Source organism: Athene cunicularia, assembly GCF_003259725.1.
Source record: "Athene cunicularia isolate RWA chromosome 3 unlocalized genomic scaffold, athCun1 chr3_part1, whole genome shotgun sequence".
Classification (NCBI taxonomy): Eukaryota; Metazoa; Chordata; class Aves; order Strigiformes; family Strigidae; genus Athene; species Athene cunicularia.
In genome coordinates, this window is record NW_020799097.1 from 67175842 (window position 1) to 67181143 (window position 5302).

Genomic DNA, 5302 nt, shown 5'->3' on the forward strand with positions numbered 1-5302 from the left:
GAGGACCCCTGAACTGGTGTTGGTGGCCACAGGAGGCCAGGCAGTGGCACGAGGCAATGCAGCAGCCCTCCCACAGGCTCATGCAATGCAGCAGCCCCTGAACATGCATCTGAGGGGCTTCTGCTGCACAGTGGAGGCCCACGCCAGCAGCACGTCCCTCCCACCCCACAGCCACCGTGGTGTGGGGTGTTAACATCAGAGCCAGGTGTAAGTGAGCCAAGCTTGAAGCCACCCTTGCCCATGAACTAATTTGTGGGGGAGTCTACCCAGATGTCCAGCTCTCAGTCCAACCTCCTCCCCAAAGCAGACTCGGCTGTAAGCTCAGAGCAGCTCCCTCAGGGTTTATTCTCATGAAACCTTCCTTGAAAGGAAGGTTCACAACCTCTCCAGGTAGTCTGATCTGAGTCTGATCATCCTCATGGGGACCCGTCTGAGCTACCAACAAAGTCACTTCCCAGAGTCCACAGCAGGAAACATGGGATGGACAAATCTACGTACTGGACTGTCACCAAGAGGCCTCCTCTGTCCTGGCAACCATAATTTTGGAAGTTTCCAGTTTTGTCTGTGTGGGCCAGAAGCAGATTTTCTCCACAGAGGATCCTGCTTCCAAGCTGTCACCAGGCAGACCTGGTCAGCTGGTCAATCTAAATGGTGGTGCAGGACCACAGCTGCTACCTCAGGTTGCAGCATTCAGAGAGAGTGGCTGAGCTACAAGTACCAGGCCATGCTCTAATGACACCGTGGAAATAAAAAATAATTTTGTGGTTTCTTTTTTTTGAATTCAATCAGAAATACATTATTGTCTGGATCATTTTAAAGGTTTTTCTAATATGGTACAGCAAAGTAACTATTAAAAGTTGCTAACTATTCTATAATGAAATACATACTGAAACCATTAAAGACATGGTAGCCAGTAAAATTAAAAAAGAGCTCCTAAACATATTTGCTAGGTCTCTAAAGGCAGTGGTAATACCGCAGGAATTGGGAAGGGATCTGTGATTTTCCTCTCTAGTTAATGTGGACAGAGCCAAAGAGATATGGGCATATTTTACTTGCCAGGAGAGAATATTGTAAACATTGAGCAGGTAATGAAACATATAATTTAGTAAAGGATAAGAATAGAAAACAAGTAGATAGATGCATATGCAAGAAGATCCTCTGTAAGTGTTCTCATCTCTGCAGGCCCACATAAATGCTGTCCAAGGCATATGACAGCCTTGATATGTGTTATCAACAGCTCTGAAATTTGTAGTGTGCCTCTGACCAGCCATAATGTCATCAGCTGTGAGTGCTAATTTGGGATTTATAACTAAAACTCTGGCCATACTGCCAATGGGACTTTTGCCATTTACGGAAATGCGGCCAGGCTCTAGCCATAAAAAGCAATGCCACTGCGGTGTCACTGCAGCATGCTGGCACACTCAGTCTTGTCCAAAGTTATGCCTGACATGCCCCGCTGAATAGCCAAATGTAAAAGTGAAATTAAAAAAGAAGCCTTTCATATTCCTCAGAAGTAAGCTGCAGTTCAGAAAGGCAGCTCTGGGGCTGGGGCAGGTGACTGGGAATTTGGAGATCCAGCCACTCAGCTCCTGCCTTTGCTGGAGAACTACAGCAAAACTTTGTGCAAACTGATTAATTTCCTCATTTTCTCCTAAACAAAAAAATACCCCTCCCAGAATTGTGTGAAGCTAGCTCAACCAATATTTTTAAAGTGTCTTTTGATTCTCCAATGCAAGGCTCCTATAATTTTTCTTACATTTGACAAATGAGCACTGACTTTGTCAGCATTTCTGTGGTTAAAATCTACAAATCATTATTCAGTGACCAGATTTTTGCTGCAATATGAGACAAGAGACTTGAAGACTTACTCTCAACATGGAAATTTCAGCCACCAGATTTTTAAGAGATGCACAACAGTAACCAGCTTACTGTAAAAAGAGATTTCAGCAGAAACCCAGTCATAGCTGCAGAACGCTTTCATTTCCTCCAGAAAATTGTTTGGAAATACAAACCGGTTTCTTCATGCAACTGCCTGTACACAGCGCTGACACTGCACGGTGCTTTCAGGAATATCAAAGCTTCCATAAATACAGGAAATGACCCCAGCGAGTCAGGCGGAGAGCAAAGCTCAGCTCTCCTGAGAGTCGGAGAGTAGCTCAACTGCTGCATTTTCTGTCTTTCCAAACCCAGTGTTTGGCTCTTTCCCACATTCTTTTACATAATCCAGTTCTGTTACCGAACATGTCAGTTTAACCAGTATTCAAATCAACCTCCTCTAGGTTTTGAATTGGATTTTCAAACCCCAAGCAGGATTCTGTACCTCAGGTGCCAATGTTTTTTGCAGTGGCACTCAAGACTGTTTGGATATATAAAATCAGTCAGTTAGACATTTAGGGAATGTATCAAACTACTACATTTATTATGTCCCAGACAGTTTATAAATTAGCTTTTTCTCCCCTGAAGACCTAGATTTCAAGCTTGGTCTTCACATGAAACTCGCCTCCACTGGAGATGGCCAAGTATTACTGTGCAGTCCTGCACAGAAGAGGAAAGGGAGCAGGAGAAACACAGGCCATGACCGACATATTTCACAGCTTTATGTTAAGAAGTTTGCACACCGTGCTGTTATTTCTTGATAGGGCTGCTTATTGGCAGAAATACCACACATTCGCAAAGATTATAAAATTCTCTTAAGGAATATATGCAAATGTGTTTCTTTTGTATTTTTCTTAAATTTCTTTTTCTCCTTGTGCTCTTCCTTATTCTGTTTCCACACTTCACCCTGGTCAATACTGTACTTTTAAAATGACAGAGGCACCATGTTACCAATTTTTCATTTAAACCCAGGGGGGGCAGTGTAGAAATCCTAACCATAAACCATAACTTCAGAACTACAGGTGGAGATTTACACATACTTTGAAGGTGAAAACTCTTCTTGCCTCTCACTGTCTGCTTTTGGCTCACCACATTTTTTGTAATAAAACAGGAAGACCACAGAAGGAAGCTCACTGATCACAAACTCAGGGCATCCTGGCTATTGCAAACCTTGACAGAAAGTAAACACGTGCCCAGTGCCTGAACCTAGTCATGCAATTACTTTGTCCAAATTCAGAGCTATGAGAGCTCAGACTCATGGTCAGATTAAGTGAGTACAAATTATGTATTTTTCAACTCTGCTATCACATATATAACCTACTTATCTGCATCTACATTTTCATGCCTTCATCTCACGAAGATCTGGGTATTTGATACTAGAACAATTAAAATCTGTCTTTCAAACAGAAATGTGTCTGTTTTTAGAAAAAATGTAACTGAATTTTAGAAAGAGATAACTGGTGAATTCTGAGTAGCCATATGTAGATAAGTACACTTGCATGTGTATTGTAACAGTGACAGAGAAGGAACAATGACCGAAAATGCAAGGATCTTGGGTGAGGTATACATAAAGGGAGAGAAAGCTTTCTATTATATCCAATTATATGGCGAGAAGAGATTAGTATTGTAACCTAAATGGACACAATTCTGCTGAATATCTGGTGGGGTTTTTTTTAAAGGACACAATTTATTTTACAACACTAAGAATTTTACGTTATTCAGTAAGACAGAGTGGATTTCATGGGTTTTATGCCCTACTTTGAGTCTTTGTAAATGATTAATAGAGACAGATCTTATCTGACCCTCTTAAAGAGATTCTTGGCATCATTCAAACCAGGATTAAATAACATCATTATACCTTTTCTCTTCTCTTTCTTCCTAGTTCTGGAGAAGATTTGAAAGAAAGTGGTGTCCTGATTGATGTGAACTCAAAAAACTACCCTGAGAAGAAAATCTAGGATTTTATCATCAAAGACACAAAAAATAGGTTATTATCTCTCACAGTTCAAGGATTCTTCCAGCAGACGCAATGGTGATCTTGACACAATTTACAATAAAAATGACGTGTATGTTTGCTGTTTTTGTTTTCTGCATGCTAATAACATTTAAATATTTATATAATCATATACACTTCAGCATGAAGATAAAATAAAAAGGCATTTCCTCTTTTAATATTGTCACTGTGCAGTTTTTCTAAGACCATCTTTTCTAAGCTTTTCCAGGAGCTTTTACTATTATTTGTGGCAAAGTCTAATGATGTTCCAAACAGCATGAGTTTGGAACACAGGAGTTTGGAACTTTTTCTAAGAAGGGAAGATGACTACATGTCATTTAGGTGCTGTCCAGATTAGAAAAATGGAGTTAGTGATGATGGGTCAGCTAGATAGCAGAGATAATGCCTACTCCTTTTGCAGTAACTGCTTCTTAACTGCAAAATTTTCTTTAGCTGACACAGTACATGGACTATTAGGAAACAGCTTTGGATTGGTTTTCAGAAGTACCATGAACAGGAAGTTTCCCAAAATACTGAATTTTTGCCTAGCAACCCAAGCCCCTATAATTAGACCCTTAGATACAGACTATAAATGATGATGAAAAGATTCAAAGAAGCTGGGGAAGAAACACTTGTTTTGGATTTATTTACATTCTTTGCTTGCTGTTTAAGTACTGACTGTTATAAATAAAAATATACATTACTGCCCATACTGAGTCCCGAGAAGTTAGTATAGGATTTGATAAAGGAACACATTCAAGAGTGATAGGTAACTGTATAGCTATTTATATCCATCAGCAACTGCAACCGAGAACTAGTGGCACAGACATGAAAGAAAACAGAAACGTGGTTCTCGTAGTGTTACTTTCCGATTCCATTGAGACAGAATTTAGATGAAGAACTACTTGCACAACTTGGGACAATGAGAATTTTGAACAAGATGCACTTTAGAACAACACTATTCACCAAGATACAGCTTAGTAAAATTCAAGGAAAGTAAGAATTTCTCCCAGTTTCATTTAGTGAAGTCCATGGACGTTATCTGTCCCACAGACTTAAACAGAAAACCCCTTATGAGCGTGCCAGAAAAGACTCGATTTAAACGCCGCTTTGACAACTTTTGCCGATTTTCCCTCTGCGCGATCGGGGCTCCCAGGGGCACTGAAGGCGCCCCCGAGGAGAGGCGGTTCCCGAGGGGCGCCTGCCAGCGGCACACCGGGACACCAGCGCCGCAGGAGAAACCGCCGGTGCTGGAGGACACGCTTCGCCGGGGCTCACGTTACCGCCCAGGCTCACAGGTGAGCCCCTCCACCGGAGGAGGAGGAGGAAGGGCGGCTGCGTGTCCCGGCCCAGCTCCGTTTCCTTCCGGGTTGCGGCCCACAGCCGCCTCCTCCTCCCCCCGCGCCATGGGGGCGGCCGCCGGCGGGGACGCCC